Source organism: Micromys minutus (assembly GCF_963924665.1).
Source record: "Micromys minutus genome assembly, chromosome: 27".
In the NCBI taxonomy this organism is placed as follows: domain Eukaryota; kingdom Metazoa; phylum Chordata; class Mammalia; order Rodentia; family Muridae; genus Micromys; species Micromys minutus.
The window spans coordinates 37870736-37888017 of record NC_137962.1 but is presented as its reverse complement, the minus strand read 5'-3'; positions in this window follow the sequence as shown (position 1 = coordinate 37888017).

The window sequence follows — 17282 nt, the reverse complement described above, 5'->3', positions numbered from 1 at the left end:
ATCGTTAGTCATCTCTTACTGTGCCTACTGTGTAAATGGAACAGTATCATTGACACATTGAGATGCATATACAGGAAAAACCATAGTTCATAAAGGGTGTGGTGTACTTGGCCTGTCAAGCATCTGAGTGGCTTTCCTCCATTGAAAGGAGAGTGGCTGTAAGGGGCGTGGTGTGCAATGCATTCCAGTTGAGCTGAAGCTAAAGTTCTTGGGCTTGACTCCAAATCACATAGGGATGAGAGAAAAGGAGAAGCCTGTGGTGATTCTCCAGTTTCTTTCTGCGGTGACAGTCAATGTCTGTTGTTCATCAAGATTAGGCAGATGATGATCTGAGATGGTTTAACAGGAAAAAGAGATACATTCTGGTTTTGGACGTTTTTTAATACAAGGATCCTGCAAATTGAAGACCACAGGGAGACAGGCTAGTGGTGAGAGGTGGAACAGGGAGAATTTGCAGCCAATTCTGAAGCCTTGAGGGGGTGTCGGCACACAGAAAGTGACTGCTGGGGCTGTTGGATAGATGAGGCGCAGCCAAAGACTTCAGCCCCCATAAGGCGGAGAGGCCAGCTGCAGAGGAGTTGCTTAGGTTCAGCAGAAGTTGGGGGGTGGGCCCATGCTGAGGAAATGAGCTCCCCTGATGTAATATTTGGTAAGGGGAACCATTTTAACTGTTTCCCTCCACTTGGAGGTCACAACGGAGTTGCAATACTGTAGTCCCCTTCCCCCACCCCCTCCCCCAGTACAAATCTTGTTCTTTGATAATGAGTGGTTTAGCAGGGTGGGTTTTATTGTTGCTTATTTGTTTGGTTGGGTTTTTTGTTTTAATTTTCTGAACTGAGAGTTTTTTAAGTCAATGGACTTTACTCTGCTTAGCTTCCAGGATTCCTCTGACCCCAGTAATCCCACTGTTACTGGCTCTCCAATTTAGAGATGTCCTTTCTCCAAAAGGTTTTCTCTAGCTAACTTCATGCCCCAGGAGGTAGGTGTTTAGTCCCTCAGCTTTGAACCCCCTCTACACCTACAACTCTCACGTTCTCATTGGCAGCTTTGACTTTCACACTTGTCTATGAAGGGCTCTGACCTCCCTGTTGGGATGTCCCACTAACATTTCTAAATCAGTACATCCAGACAGATCCTCATCCTTTCCTCTGCCCAGGCTTCCTCACAGTGTCTCCCGTCTCAGTGACATTGCCTTCTCCCAGTTGCTCAGGCTGTTGAGCCCCAGGGTTCTTCTGGAGGCTTGACTTTTACTTCACACCATAATTATCTGGTTCCTTTTGAGATACAAGATGGTTACTGGATAAAGGGGTTGTGCATGCTACATTCCCGCGGATGATACACTGGAATAACTAGGGTTACCAAGCCAGCCTTGAACTGACAGAAATCTGCCTGCCTCTGCCTCCAGAGAGCGTCTCACACTATAACCCAGGCTGACCTAGAACTTACAGTGTAGCTTAGGCTGGCCTTGAACTCAGTCCTTCTTGGGCTCCTGAGAATTGGGATTGGCTAGACTTCATGGTCACCCCTCTGTACACAGAGGGCAGCCATTCCCTGCCACTTCACTGTCCTAGCCACTGTCAGAACCGGCCTGAGCTGTGAGAGTGATAGCCTGGGCAGCAGGCTGAGCTTCTCATCGAGTTCCTGTATAGCAGTGGTTCTCAACCTGTGGGCCGCGACCCCTTTGGCAAACCCCTGACTCCAAATATATTCACATTACAATTCATAGCATAAGAAAAAAAATAACAACTGTGAAGTAGCAATGAAACAATTTTAAGGTCGGGGATCACCTCAACATGAGGAACTGTATTGAAGGGTCGCAGCATTAGGAAGGTCGAGAACTGCCTTCCAATATAGTGTTTGCTGTATGAACTTTTCCTGGAGAAGCATAAACAAATGTCTTCTACCCCACACAGGGACCAACAAGCAGACCAAAGTAAATTCTCCCCAAGTTGAGCTTGGTGAGTTCATTTGGTAGGAGCACAAGTGACAGAAACATGATCACCCCACAACAGTCACACCACTCATAGCGACTTCCTCATAGCTAGGTGGAGCTCCATTGGTCCGTTTGATTAACCCACTGGCTGCAGGCTCACAGTTACCTGCCACTGGAGGAGAGGAAGGGTGCAGGAAGGAATGGCTGGAATCTCAGCCTAAAGGCCCTCAGGAGTGCTATGAAGTGAGCCAGGGTTTGAGAACTGCATGTGTGCATGCGCACGTGAGTTCACGTGGTCACAGCTGCTCTGTTTCGGATGGTAATGGGCATCATGCTCAGAGGACAGCTTATACAACAGTCACGGAGGATCCTTGTGAAATGTAAACCTCAAGCCAACTCACATTACTCTAGATTCAGAGTCTCCCACGGGCTCCCAGCTCACTCAGAATAAAGTCTCAAAGCTTTGCCACAGCAGACAAGGCTCTGTCTGATGCTCTTTGACCTCTGAACCTGCTTCTCTGTCCTCACCCACTGTGGCAAGTTCATTCTCAACCTAAGGCTTTGTAGCGGGGATTATCCCCAGATATCCACCAGGCTGCCTTCCGCAACTTGTGGTGTTGTTTCTCCCTTTACCAGAACGTAGGATTCAGCAAGGTAAAGGCTGCGCCGTGTTCCCTAGAACAATGCTAGCCCATCCCTAGAGCCAAACATGGAGAAAGTGTCTGAACCTTACTCAGTGAGTGACAACATCCGAATGCACTCTGCTGAATCAGAAGTATATATTTTACTCTAAAATGAAATTAAGCACAGTTGCACATAAGAAGTTCTGTTATGAATGATGACCCTTCACAAGAAATTGCTGGATTTTTTTTCTTTCTTTCTTTCTCTCTCTCTCTCTCTCTCTCTCTCTCTCTCTCTCTCTCTCTCTCTCTTTTTTTTTTTGAGCAAGCACGATTTTTAAAGAAATTTTCTCCATTGAGGATAAGTGGGATTTCACACATCTTGAAGCCTCCCAATTATTCACTATTTTTCTAAGTGTCTCCTGACAGCAAAGGCTGAAATGCAGATGTCTTCACACTGGGGTCTTTGTTCCTACAGTGTGACTTTGTCCTCCTTCAGCCACAGAGCTGAGGTGAAGTGAATCACTGAGGTGACTTCGTCCCCAACATCCCCAACTCTGTGTAGTCCATAAAGCCTGCCAGTCAGCCAGCACTTGCTCTGTAACTGGCCCTTTACTGGGAAGGGCAGGGATTCCATTTTAGGGTGCCTGCTGAAACCCCTCTCCGAGGTTCTAGATAGAAACATTCACCATTTCCCCTTCCTGCCCACACCCTCGCCTTGCAAGCGGAGGGAGTCATGGTTAACCATTCCATGCCCCTGACTTGGGAAGCGCCGCTGAGAAACATATTGGCCAGGGACTCTCAGAGCCCTGGAACTGGACAGTGGAGCTTCAAGAATTCTTTGTAATGTGAAAACAGTGGCCATGATGTTCACATGCAACTTAGCTTTAAGAAAATTGTACAGACTTTTGTCAACAAGGAAAAAAAGCTGGAGAAATAACGCAGTAAAGACTCATGAGCTCGCTACAGTCTGTTACCCTGGCTTCAGGAGACCCAGCACACTTCTGGTCTCCATGGGCACTGCATTCCTGTGCACATACCTACACATGTGCACATAATTAAAATGAAAATCTTTGAAACGTCCCATTACTAAGGAGTTGGGGCTACACATTACTTCTAGTCCATTTGATGAATATTTACTGAGTACCTACTGTGACCGAGGTGACGTGCCAACTCTATACCAGGCTTCTTCTTTCCTGTTTCAGTTAACATGCGCAATCAAGCAGGCATGGTGTCACACATCTATAACCCAGCACTTGGCCGGACCCAAATCTTCAGGCTGCAGCTAGAAGTCGAAGAGTTCTAAGCATAGCCTGGGCTATATATAGTACGTAAGAAAACTTGTCTCAGAAACAGTGAGCTATTATAATGAGAAAGGGGCAAAGAGGTAACCACCACAGAAAACAAGAATGAAGAAGACTAAGTTAAATTCTTAGAGCTTCAAATTGAATCAAATGGAGAAAACTATCCAAAGATGAAAGCCAATGGCATCCCAAAATGTCCCTCTTCACTTTGGGTCCAGCCTCCAAACTCTAAGACAGTTGAAATGTGTCTTCTTTTTTTTTTTTTTTTTTTTTTTTTTTTTTGTGCAAAAGACTTGGAGAACAAAGAGAAAGGAAGACAGGCTTGAACTGGCTGCAGGTGGTGTGGAGGCAGGGCGGGTTAGAACTGTGAAGGTGAGAACTAGGGAGGTGATGAATCTTCAATTGTCAGAGGACCTTGGGTCCAGCTTGCTTAAGAGAATCGGGTGGGAGGAAAGATTCCTCATGACCATGGCAAACCTGGACTTAGAAACCCTGGCTGGCTAACTCAGTTTCTGTGTGTCACTAACAGAACTTGGAGAGCTTCCTACCCCTTTTCTTCTTTCTCTCTTTGGGTCAAGATTTGTATCACAAGCTAAGAGTTATATAAATGGGCTGGAGACATTTAGCAGTCGATTTCTCGGTGATTTTTAACATCACGCTTGACCAGGGAGACTTTAACTTTTTCCCAGGGGCCTTTGTGTTTCTCTGGATGGAGGGATGTGAAGACAGGTTTGTCCTTGAGGCCAGCAGCAGCTTGTTACTGGACCATATCCAAAAAAACAGAAGTTTTCTTATGTGAATGTGAGCGTTGGGGGCAGGCGGGTTTTGTTAAAACTGAAACAAAAAGGAGCAGGCATGTTTCGGTGAACCTCCTGCATTTTGGTTCAACTCTAGCTGCAAGAAAATAAAACCACATAATCTAAGGCTCACGCCCAGCTCTGTGCAGCAGGGTGTCTACTAGTTCCTGTGTGGTTTGCCTGCAGACTGGCTGGGGGTAGTTTGAGGGAGAGCAAGAGGCAGGGAGGAGGAAGCTGAATTGATGGAACTGGGGCTTGCACCCTGCTTCAGTGTGGTGCTCAGAAGCCAGCACAAGGCAGACCTGTAGGCTGAGGCGGCGCGGTGAACTTGACATTTGAATGCATCTTCCCACTGGCAAAAGGCGAATCTAATAACTCGTTGTCAAAGCCGAGGTACACACTCAACTTAGCCTCTTCGCTTCCCAAAGGTATGTCATGCGACGTGGGTGCACGTCCTCTGGAAACCTTGAGCGCTTTAAAGATTCTGTGCTCTATAAGCCAAATCTAATGAAAGCTAGTCCTCATGGTTTTTCTAAACTTTGCTGGCAACACTTCAGCCCATCAGCCTAGGCTTCTCATCTAGCTGGCTTACCTTAGTAGGGAGTGGATTCAACTTCTGTCAAATGAACTAGAGAAAACTTGGTCTTTACTCCTCTCATAGAGGAAAAGAGAAACAGCATTTCCACTAACTGGCTTCAGAGCAATCTCCGGGAAAGACTTTGGATGTTGAGGTCCCAGAGGTAAAGATGTCCCTTCAATAGTGAAGTCAGGGAGTGGGAGGTGACAGGGGATTGAGCATCCCTGAATGGAGCCCCAGACACCAAGGTCAGGAGCTCTCTCTTGCTCAATTTCTTCTCCAACTCAAACTGCTAGCTCTGGTGGCATTTGCTCTCTTTATGAAGAACACTGGTTTGGGAAAACTTCACGTGGGAAGATATGAGGAGAGGGTGCTGTCTATCTTTGTCTCTTTATTAATAGTTATGTGGCATCGTTAAGACCATCTCTGCCTTCTGCTCCTGTCCCCATCTGTTTCAGAACACGAGGAAGGAATGGGAAGAGCAGGTTTTCACTAACTTAACCGTGGCTGCATCCACTTGCCTCGATCGCAGCCTTGTTAATAAGGCTCACGTGCCAATTTGCATATCATTAGAAGTCCACATCCAGAGGCAAACTAAAGGGGCCTACTTGGGATCTAAACCACCACAGGGATAAAGCAGTAATGAGTGCACACTGGTGGCAGGTGAGAAACGGCAGTGGAAGGGTCTTGTATACATGTACATTTATTATAAATGGTTAACCATTTTTTTGGGTCCCTTTATTTTTTTTCCTTCATTTTTGATTTCAGAAAGAACATTTAGTTTAATTTGGTCTCTTTTAGTGACTTGTCATTACCTACTAGGCTTGATATTGACAGTGTAATTTAGAGAGGTCCTCTTGAAAGAGTAGCCACTATTAAATAGTGTCCTCCCACGCCCCAACCCCCACCTCTCATCAGGGTTTCCCTGCGTAGCCCTGGCTGTCCTGGAACTCGCTCTCACTCTGTAGAGCAGGCTGGCCTTGAACTCACAGAGATCCTCCTGCAAATGGTATCTTTCAATGCCAAGTTTTAAAACCTTCTGACTTCTACCCTTTTTGAGAATTTTCCTGTGTGTCTATTTTGTGTTCTGTAAAAGGAGACAGCCCCACATGACTGAGGAAAACTGCCCTATTAAACTCAACTCAGAGAGTCTTCCACATAGTAAACTGTAATCTTGTTCTCCCTAAATTGTAATAGCTTTCATCTTTTAAAAACGACTTTACCGAAACTGAGGGGAAGGAGGTGATCGATCCATTCACTATGAAGAAATGCCTTTGCTTCTAACAATAGCTTCCATGTCTTGGGCCTTCAGCTGTTTTATACCTACCTCACAGGGACACCAGAAGAATTAAAGTTAACATAAATTCCATGTACCTTAGGGAAAGGCGCTGCAAACTCACGATGGCAGCGTTATTATTTCTCTAAATCTTAACTATTTTCCTCCCCGTCTCTTGTACCAAACACGTCTCTCTTGCTGCCCAGAGCCTGCTCTTTTGGAACCATTGCCTTCTGGAAGAGCTGCCAGGGATTCCATGTGTCTGTTTATTCCCAAAGAACAACACCTGCTGGTATTGGCAGCTTGAAGAGCTCAGGCCTGAGCTTGAGCAGAACGTGGCCCCTTTCCTGGCTCTAGAAAAGTCTATAATTGTTCACAAATATGTCATTAAGTGTGATTCCATCGGGGTTTCTGAACTGAGCAACAGTTACCGCTGGGTCAGTCCCAGAGGCAGAATCTTCAAGCTCTTGTGAAGCAAGTTTAAAATTTGTTGAAGTGAGGGCGGCCAGGTAGCTCAGTGAGTGAAGATGCTTGCCAGCAAATCCAACACTGTGAGTTCAGTCCCTGGGGATCACATGGTAAAAAAAAAAAAAAAAAAAGCCCTGACTCAGCATCCATGCTGTAGCGTATGGTGCACATGTAAAGAATAAATAATACAAAATCATAGCAAGCAAATATTTTTAAAAGTTCAAGAGTAGTCACAGTGTAGTTATTGAATCAAAGGAAAGAGTAGGTGGGCCTCATGTTATACACCTGAAGTCTTCGCTCCGAGTATTTTTATATACAAAGGGGCACCTCAATTTCATGTGTATCTGCCTTTTCTTCATTATTCTATTTTTATACTGTTGGGGAAGTTTTGGGAAATCACAGCTTCATCCAACAAACATTTCACTAACATGTATTGAGCAATTGCTTTGTGCCAGTACTTGCACTAGGTGCCAAGGTCTCTAGCAAAGATCGAAATGGGTTTCATTAGCCGATAACAATTCAGTAAACAAAGTTTTAAAGTAGTTTTCTTTTGAAGTATGCGAGCATAGTCCAAAGTTTTAGAGAATTTAATAAAACGACAGCAGGGTAAACAATGATAGGAACCCTCTTTGCTCTTCAAAGATGTTAAGCATACATCTCATGAAGAAAGTAAGTTTATGGACAGATTTAAGCAGGGCATGGTGGCACACGCCTGCAGTCCCAGCTCTTGGGAGGCAGAGGCCGGGATTGGTGCAATTTCAAGGTCACCAGGCCAGCTAGGCAGCTACATAGCAAGACTATGAAAGAAATGTATACACAGGTGATAGAAAGTTGAAATGCCGAATGTGGCCCACTCGGGTTTACACACTTGCTCTATCTGCGGCATTTCTCTCTGAATTTCTGGTAAGCTGCAGATGAATGACAGTTTGCTCCTGAATAATTCAGCTCACACCCAAGAACAAGAACAGTCTCTTACATAACCGCGATGCCATCATTATGCCTTCGAAGGTAGGAGGTCTTAATATCTACTACTTAATAGCTATGCCGTGCTGATCTTCTCCATTTCTCCTCCGTCACCAAGACCATTCATTACTTTTGAAAAACCTAAAAAGCAAAACAAACAAACAAACAAACAAAAAAAAAAAAAAACCCAGAATCTAATCTTTATATTTCTCTAATCAACACTGGAATTTTTTTTCCAAGTTAGGCCAGTGATCTTGCAAAAATGCCCTACATTTTGAACCGATTGTGGCCTGGTGGCTAATCTGTCACTCTGCCTCTCGTTTGTCACGTACACTCCATGTTAGAACGAAAAGCAAACTGAGGATGGCGTTCATATCCCCTCATTTGCTCTGCACACATGGGTGTGGACACGTAGGTAACAGCACATACGTGGAAGTCAGAGGTGACTTGACTTCTCCATGTGGGATTTAGGAATCCAACGCAGGCTCTCAGGCTTGGCAGCAGGCATCTCTACCAGCTCCTGTTGAGACACTGATTGAACATTTTTCATAAGGTGCCACCGGGTGTTCCATATTGCATCGTATCAGGAGGCACATCATTCTGGATTGTTCCACCAGTCGTGATGCCAAGTTTGATCTGGCTCTAGGCATTGATTTTGCTCTGGGGAATCTCTCTCTCTCTCTCTTCTCTCTCTCTCTCTCTCTCTCTCTCTCTCTCTCTCATTATAAGGGTACTCGTTTCCCTCTTACAATTAACAAGTAATTGGAGGGGATGACACTTTGGCACTGGGCTAACATCCTATTTCCAACTGCTTCCATCTGATGATTTTAGATCCTCATCTTCACCTAAATCAATATTCCAGCGGTGCCCATATCTGTCTTCATATACTTTGAGGATGCATAAGACATGCTCAGTCACCACCAGTGACAGCAGCTGTATTTATCTGTTGAGTGCACGAGTTCATGTGGTAGTAATAATGAGTTGCACTGACTGAATACTTACTGTGGAGCCAGACAGCCTAAATGTGAGCCCAGCCCACCATTTGCTGAGCGAACTGAACGCAATCCAGTCCCCTCTGTTTCTGTTTCTGGAGCTGCAAAGGACAGAGGGTGTGATAAGGAGGCAGGTGGGGTTGTCTGAGGATTGAATAATTTATACACGTTTCCAAAACAGTACATTGTTGGCGCTGTTGCTGTTATTGCCTTGTGGCTAATCTGTTTCTCTACCTCTCATTTTGTTTGTAAACTCCACCCCAGACCTCCTGTGCCAATCTAAGGCTTGGCGGGCATTAAATTGTTTACTTCCCCCACACCCTGGCATAGCCAAGAAAGCTCCAGAGATGCCATTCCTTCACACATAAGGAAATTAAGGTGCAAAGAGGCCAGAGCACCTCACAGAATGTCACTCACAGTAGAGCCAGAGTTTGACACCCCCCACCCACGGAGTCTGATTCCAGAACATTCTCTGTAAAGGCTGGCACTCGGGAGGAGGAATGGATGGAAATCAGCAAACAGGGCCGCATATACCAGGGTTGAAGTTGAAAACTAACCCGGCTGCCCAAACACATTGCAAGTTTGGATTTTCTGAATAAGAACGACATTCTGTAAAGAGTAGATTTGTACACTTGTTATATTTACTTCACTTGGAACCTTCCAAGAACATGGGAGGGTTGGGAGCCAGGAGGAGGAGAACCAGGAGGTAGGGACAGAAAGTAGAAAAGACTGATGCAAGAGAGAAGTGATGAGACCTCAAAGCCTCGGGGCAGCAGAACATGGGATTTGACAGTGTCGAGAGGGAGGAGTCCTTGTTTTTCACATTCACGTACTGGAAAAGATTCTACCATTAAAACACTGGAATATAAGCCTTGTGCGATTCATAAAAGGCCACACTGGGCTTCCTTGTAGGACAATAGATGTCTGCTGTGGGTAGTAATGCCACCCCGCACCCCGCACCCCGCGCACCCCGTGGTTATCTCAGGCACTCAGACTTTGCCTAAGTCAATCTGTGACTTCAGAGAAAGCACAGTTTTAGCCAGCCAAAGCCTCCCCAGCCGGGGATTGGTCTGAGCCCTCATTAGCATTACAAGCAGGTTCCAGGGCTATGACTATCTGCTCCTTAAATTGCTATTAGGAAAAGCTCTCAAGTGTAATTTTCTAAAGAGAACTAAAAATAAGCGTGCAGACGAATCCGGTGTTATCAATGCTTGTGTGCCTTCCTTGCCCTCGCTTGCGTTGCTTCTGCCTTTTCATGGTTTTAAGTGAGAAGCAGCCTAATTGATCACTAATTGGTAACAAAGAATACTTTTCATTTGTTTTGGGTTTTTTTTTTTTTTTTCACTCCCCACCCCTCAGCCTTCTAGAACGAATGTTTGTAATGTATCAGCCCTACAAATGGTTTATGACTTGAGTCTTTTTTCTAGTGCTTTATGGGAAAATATTAGACACGAAACACTGAGACCTCGGTGGGAACGCAGTCAGCAATGAGCGGAGAGTTCTCTTGTTCGGTGTGAATTTCAAGAAGAACCTAAATAAATAAGAGACATTAACAGGGAGAACAGGAATGGGGTGAAAACCCGGTTCATTTGTAACTCGAGATATCTGTCCGTTGTTTTATAAGTTGGAGATTTTGGTCCTCTGTGGGTACTGTGTTTGTAATAGAAGCACAAGGCCCCGAGTTTGGATTCCCGGCATGCATGACATTGTAGTTCATATGTGTAATCCCAGAGCTGGGGAAGCCAAGGCAGGAAGATTGGTCAACCAACCTAACAGAATCAAACTTCAGGCTCAGTGAGAAGTGTGTATTATTGAATCAGTAAGTGGTCGTAACAGTCAGACCTCAATCATATATCAAGCCCAGGAAAAGTAACAAGTTTCAATGCCTTATGTATCAGCTTATTAAATTGCCTGTAAATAAAGCTAGCTGGTAGCCATAGCACAAAGTTCTCTGTGGTGGGGGGGAGGAGAGTGTCACCCCAGGTGGGGGAAATCCATGTTTGCACTCAGCCTCCCCCACCCCTTCACACAGGATCTTTCCCTGGTGTCCATTCACAGACACTCAACAGGAAATTTTCTCTAGATTTATTTAACTCCGAGACCGGCAAGATTTTAAAAACAGGTTTTCCCGCACACTATCTTGCCTGATCTCGGGTGAGGTCTTTGAGGCAGGCAAGCCACGCATCTTACCTCTAATTCTTGCAGAGAGGGAAGACCAAAGTTTAAGTTCTTCACTCAAGGTACACCTGTTGGGACTTCCTCCCTAGGGGCATGTCATTTGCCGGACCCTCCTTACCTGGCAACTGCAGGTCTGGATTCCACCTCTACCTAAGAAAACTAGCTTTGCTGCCTTGAGCAGCTCAAAGCTTCACTGGGCCTCAGTTTCCTCTGCTCAAGAGCGAGGACAGAGCATATATTTGCAGACACCCTCAGGTTTTCTATTGAAAATTACAGTATCCCTCCAGGAACAGATAGCAAATGACTCTTTTTGCCCTCTGTAGCAAAACCGCTCACCCTTCCCTGTAAGTCATGAGAGCTGGTGTCTGCTTCCATCCTGACGAATTCTTTGGCCAGATCCAAATCGTATTAGGAACAATAAATATCAGTCCTGCCTCTGCAAGCCACTGTGTGTCCTTCCACCGGGCACCTCATTTTGCTGCTGGGCTATTTTACAACAATTATCTCCTGACCCCCTGCTCTGTAGCACACTGTGTTCTTATCCCTCTCGGGCAGTTCAGAGTGCAACATGGCCGAAAGTGATGCTGATGGATTTATTTAGAGCTGATAAGCCCTGTCTCCCTGAAGAGGTTCTTTCTCTGGAAGGACACAATGCCCTCCACATAATTTTTTTCATTCAAAGTTATAACCTTGAGGCTAAGGAGATGGCTCGAGTTAGTCATCTTGAGTCACCACAGGCCTTAGGACCTGAGTTCTAGGACCCACAGTAAAGGTTATGTGTAGATGTAATCCTGGTTCTGGGGAAGGGGGGGCGGGGAAGGATCTGTGGACATCACTGGTTCACTAATTTTGCTGAATCAATGAGTTCAATGAGAGATGCTACCTCAAACAATAAGGTGAAGAGCAACTGAGGAAGACACTGACATTGACCTCTGGCCTACACACACACACACACACACACACACACACACTCATCTGGACATATGCATGTCCACCTACATTGTCACATACATCCTTTTGTATCTCTGAAATGGGATTGGCCATTGGAGAATCATGGGCTGTCATCTCAAAAGCCCTCAAACCAAGGACTGGCGTAGTGATCCCTTCCCCAAGGCCCATTGGCTAGCCACAGAGGTGACTGTCTGTATCTGTGATTTGCCATTGATGATGGAAAGTCAAGGCTGTATTTTTCATCGTCCTGCTTTTTAAAGTTTCCTAATTGACTTGAGGTCATAGGGCCATTATCTACATCTTCTATAGAAGTATGTGCTTTGTACCAAGCCATTCCTTGGACGGTTGGAGATAACACTACATCCTACAATGAAAGTCATGGAGGTAGCTCTACACCCTACACTCAGAGTGATGGAGGTAACTCTACACCCTACACTCAGAGTGATGGAGCATGAATGAAGCTCCTATATGTTGTTCTATACTCAGCCTCTCAGATGACTTGTGGTACCCCATCCACTGCTCTGTCCTCTAACAAAGTAACACTGTTCCTTAACCCAACACACAGGAGACTCTAGAAAATTCATACATGACAACCTCAAAAGCTTTTGTATATCTTAAAATATGCAGCCTCTCATTGGAAAAAAATGCCTCACATGGTCCTTTCTCATTTAAACAAATTCATTCTGTGGCATTTTGATTTCTTAGATCAATATTTATAAATAGGCCACAGTACATTTTAAGGCCCCATAGAGCATTGTAACACGTGGTGCCTCACAAATACCCAACTACACAAAAGGCAACTGTGAAGTAAAGAGCCCCCCCCCAGCTAGCGAGACACCCCAGTGCCTGAAAGAAGAGAAAGGCAGCTTTTAGACTGAAGGCTAGTTTTCCACAGCATAGAAGACCAGCTTCCACATGGAAAGGAAGATGTAAGGAAGTAAGATGTACACCACAGCCAGCTTTGTCAGCTCACATTATATCATAAACCGAAGGGTTGGTTCAGTTATTAGCATCAAGAGAGTAGCCACAATGCTTTGTCATGTAGATGTTATAAAAGATTACCTGTCCAGACACTTTAATTCATCATTTGGCTACTGTCTGCAGAAACTCTCTCAGTCTTTTGTTGATGAGAACCCGGAAAAACTGAGAATGTTTAGGAAGATAAAGATCAAACCCAGAACAGAGTCCTCTTCACTGGTACTCTCAGGAAAAGTAGGAGAAGCGGAAGAAAATGCCTGTTGTAGTGGGAAGTTCATGAAAATGGCCAGAGGTTTTTAGGGAAGGCTTCCTGGAAGAGGCATACATGAAAGCAGAAAGCACTGATGCATCCAGAAGTGTGTGTGTGCATGCCTGTGCATGTGTGTGTGTGCTTGTGTGTGTGCATGCATGTGCATGTGCGTGTGTGTGTGTGTGTGTGTGTGTGTGCGTGTGTGTGTGTACATGTAGGTCCGAAATTGACACTGGGTATCTTCCTCAGTTACTGTCTGCATTTTTTGTTTAATTTCCATATATGTAGGTGTGTGTGTCTCTGTGTGTGCAGTGTGTGTACACATGTATGTGGTGCCCATTCAGTATGGGTGGTGGGCACAGAACCCCAGTTCTCTGCTAGAGCAGCAGAGCCCCCTTAACCACTGGGCTGGCTCTCTGCCCCTTTACCTTATTCTTTGAAATGAGAACCCTCACTGAACCCAGAGCTTAGTGATTAACCAGGCTGGTTGTCCAATGAGATCCTGCCTCTGTTCCACCCAGTGCCGGGATTGCAGACTCTGTACCTGGCTTTTGTGAGGATATCAAGGATCTGAACTCAGGTCCTCAGGCCTGAGAGACAAGCGCTGTATCAACTGAACCATTTGTCTGGCCCCATCCTGAACTTCTTTATATGATGTCAAGGAAATCATGAAAGAAACAGGGTATGGTTTGCTGAAAATGTTTATTTTGCAAGCAAAATGTGAGAAGGCCCTCATGAGGGGGATCTGGAAATTAACTTTTGGCGACTGGAGCTCTTTCAAAGAGGAACTTTTCCATTATGTCTCTTGGAGTCTTCTCTTTAAAAAAAAAAAAAAAAAAAAAAAAAAAAAAAAAAAAAAAAAAAAAAAAAAAAATTCTTGGTTCATTTTATTCCTGGGCCACAGTTTTGCATGCTGTTATTTGAAGTGGCCCTCTCCGGAAGGATTTCAATTTAGAACTCTTCTTCTGCCAAGACTCCCAGAATGGAACAGAGCTCTAACGGTGCAAATGCCACAGGGCGATTCTTGCCTGGACCCTCTGTGTCTATTACACAGCCCACGACTGCATTAGCTCTGTGGCAGTTATGTCAGAGCGCTGACTCATACCAAAACTGTGGTCAGCCAGAACCCCAGAGTTCTCATGTGCCTAGTGTTCATCTCTCTCCCTCTCCCGTTCTGTCTCTCTTTCTCCCTCTCCAGCCTCTCTTCCCCTTTGTGTGTGTTTGTGTGGTGTATGTCTGTGTGTGTGAGAGAGAGAGAGAGAGAGACAGAGAGAATGAACACTAGGCACAGAGGTTTTATAGTGACACTTATGTTTATTATCTGACTCTAGTGACAGCAACCTGTCAGAATATTCCTGGCCAAGCAGATGAGTTTCCCCGCCCCCCCACCTCTGAGCGGGGGCGGGGGTGTGTGTGTGAGTGCTCATCATAGTGTAGCAGCACAGTTAATCTCATCCTGATCCCTGGCCTCAAAGGCTTTAGAACTGTGATCTCTTTCCTATCTGTGAGTCATCTGCAGCCCTGGAGAAATCTGGATCTTTAGACATGCTAGGACCTCACTGTAAAACATTAACAAGTGCAAGTGGCCATTTCCTCTCCAAGGTTACACAAAGGTTTGTGTGTATATAAAGCCCAAAGTCAGCGCGAACTCAAGCAGCATTATGTGAGAGGAGGAGAAGTTTTGTGCCAGGCTCTGGGCAGCTTTCAGAAGATCTAGTTACACTTATCACGACATGTCACGGCTAGTGGACATTCACTTGTGAAGCTACTCCAAAGATATGACTGGGTTATCTGATTTGGTGTTGTAGTAACACTATATGGGGCTAATATAATTTTCTAGGAAAATTGTTTGCCTTTCTTCTTTGTGATTGAAAGGTGACTCTTGAATGGTGTGAAGAGCCTGTGAATCAAGAATGGCTTTCATGTAACCAGGGCCGAAAGCACGGGTTCTCTATGCTTGTTTCATGATGAATTTCTTTGCCGTGTTCCTGGAGACACTCCAACGTGATGGAGGATGCTAGATTCATAAGAAAATGGTCAGCGGTTGGGAGGTAGAGGGATTGTGTGGTCTATATAGCAAGTTCAAGGCCATCCGGGGTTACATAGTAAGACTCTGTATGGGGGGGAGGGACAGAGAGAGGGAGGGACAGAGACAAGGACTTAGAGACACATAGATAGAGGAGGGAGGAAGGGAGGGAGGGAGGGGGAAGGGAGGGAGAAAAAGAGGAAGGAGGGGAAGGAGGGAGGGAGGGAGGGAGGGAGGAAGGAAGGAAGGAAGGAAGGGAGCAAGTAAGCAAGCAGTTGGTGCTGGGTTGATACAAGAGAACTGCAGTCTCCTTTGTGTGTGTGTGCTTGTGTAGAGTGTACAGTTATGTGCAGATGTGCATTTGTAGAGGCCAGAGGTTGTTGTTGGTTTCGTTCTCCACTTTATGTTTTGAGACAGTCTCTCACCGAATTTGCAGCTTACCAATTTGACCAGCAAGGCCTGGAGTTCTTGTGTCTCTGCCCCTCTGGAGCTAGAATTTTATTTCCCATGGGTTTTGAGAGGGAGCTCAGGCCCTCGTTCTTGAGCAGCAAGTGCTTTACAGACTGAGCCATCGCCCCAGCAAAGAAATACTTTAAGCAATAAAACATTCAAACATGGGCTAGAGAGATGGCTCAACAGCCAAGAGACTGATTGCTCTTCCAGAGGACTCGGCCCGATTCCCAGCATTAACACGGCAGCTCACAACTGTCTGTAACTCCAGTTTCGGTGAAGCCAGTGCCTTCTTCTGGCCTCTGTGGGCACTAGGCTTACCCATGATACACAAACATACATGCAGACGAAACACCCATTCACATTTATATTTTACATAACTATATATATTATAAAATATATAAGATGTAGTACATATAACTTATATGTGTGTAAAATGTAATCTTCCCTTGGGTTAGGATGTGATTCATTGACAGCACCACCCTGGTATGCTTACCCCTGGGTTCCATCCACAGCACTGAGACGGGAACAAAATCTACCACCGCCCAAACTGCACTGCAGAAAAGTAAATTAAATAATTAAACACTTTAAATCAAGTGGCTGTCTTCATGACTTCCTCTTTTGCTGAGTTCTAATCCCTCTGTCTTCTCTTAATAGTGTGCATGGACGACAAACACCTTGAGCCTAGTGGGTCTGTTAGACTCCTGGAAACCTCTGAAAATCTGAGCAAATTAGAAATCTGAAGACCATCATTTTAGGCTGAAACAGAGAACTAATGGGTAACTTAGACAATATATAATTTCAAACTCATGCAAGTGTATTTTAAAACACCCATGTACAGTTTACCTCGCTGCAGAAAGGATCAGGGAGTGTTCCCGACTTCTCTAACCTGTCTTATTAACGCAACTTTAACTTAATTTTTGTGATCTCGAGTCCATGATGCTCAACAGTTCCTCCTTCAGCCCGAAAGGAGCATCTGGGACCTAGAGCTTCTGTGCTTGGTGCAGCAAAATGATCCAGGATCAGTAGCATCTGGGGTCTGTGAGCATGAGAGAAAAAGACCTTAAGTCAGTTCCTTCCAACATACCAGAGAGTAAACGTGGATAAAAAGAGGAGCTCTCCATCTCTTCCCCAAACCTCATAAAGCTAATTTCAAATTTCAAAAAGCTTTTCTTGGTGACTCTTGTGCAAAGTGACATCTGGCAAGGCTTGATGGAGGGCAAGGAAATTTCACTGGGTTTGCTCACCCTGCATCCTAACACAGTTTACCAGCCCCCTGTGGTGTTTTTGAGAATATAGAGTTGTTAGTTATGAGTGCACCAGATGTAAATGCTCCCAGTAGGCACAGCCTTTTCTCAAGGTGTCCAGCACTAGCTTTCAAACACCCTTGCCTTACTAGGTCTTTGCAGATCATGTGTTCCTGTTCACCACAACACATTCCTAGGAGGGGTGTTGGCGATGCCAGGAGATACTTCTAGGTGTCATTGCTTGGACATGCGGTGCTGCTGGTAGGTAGAAG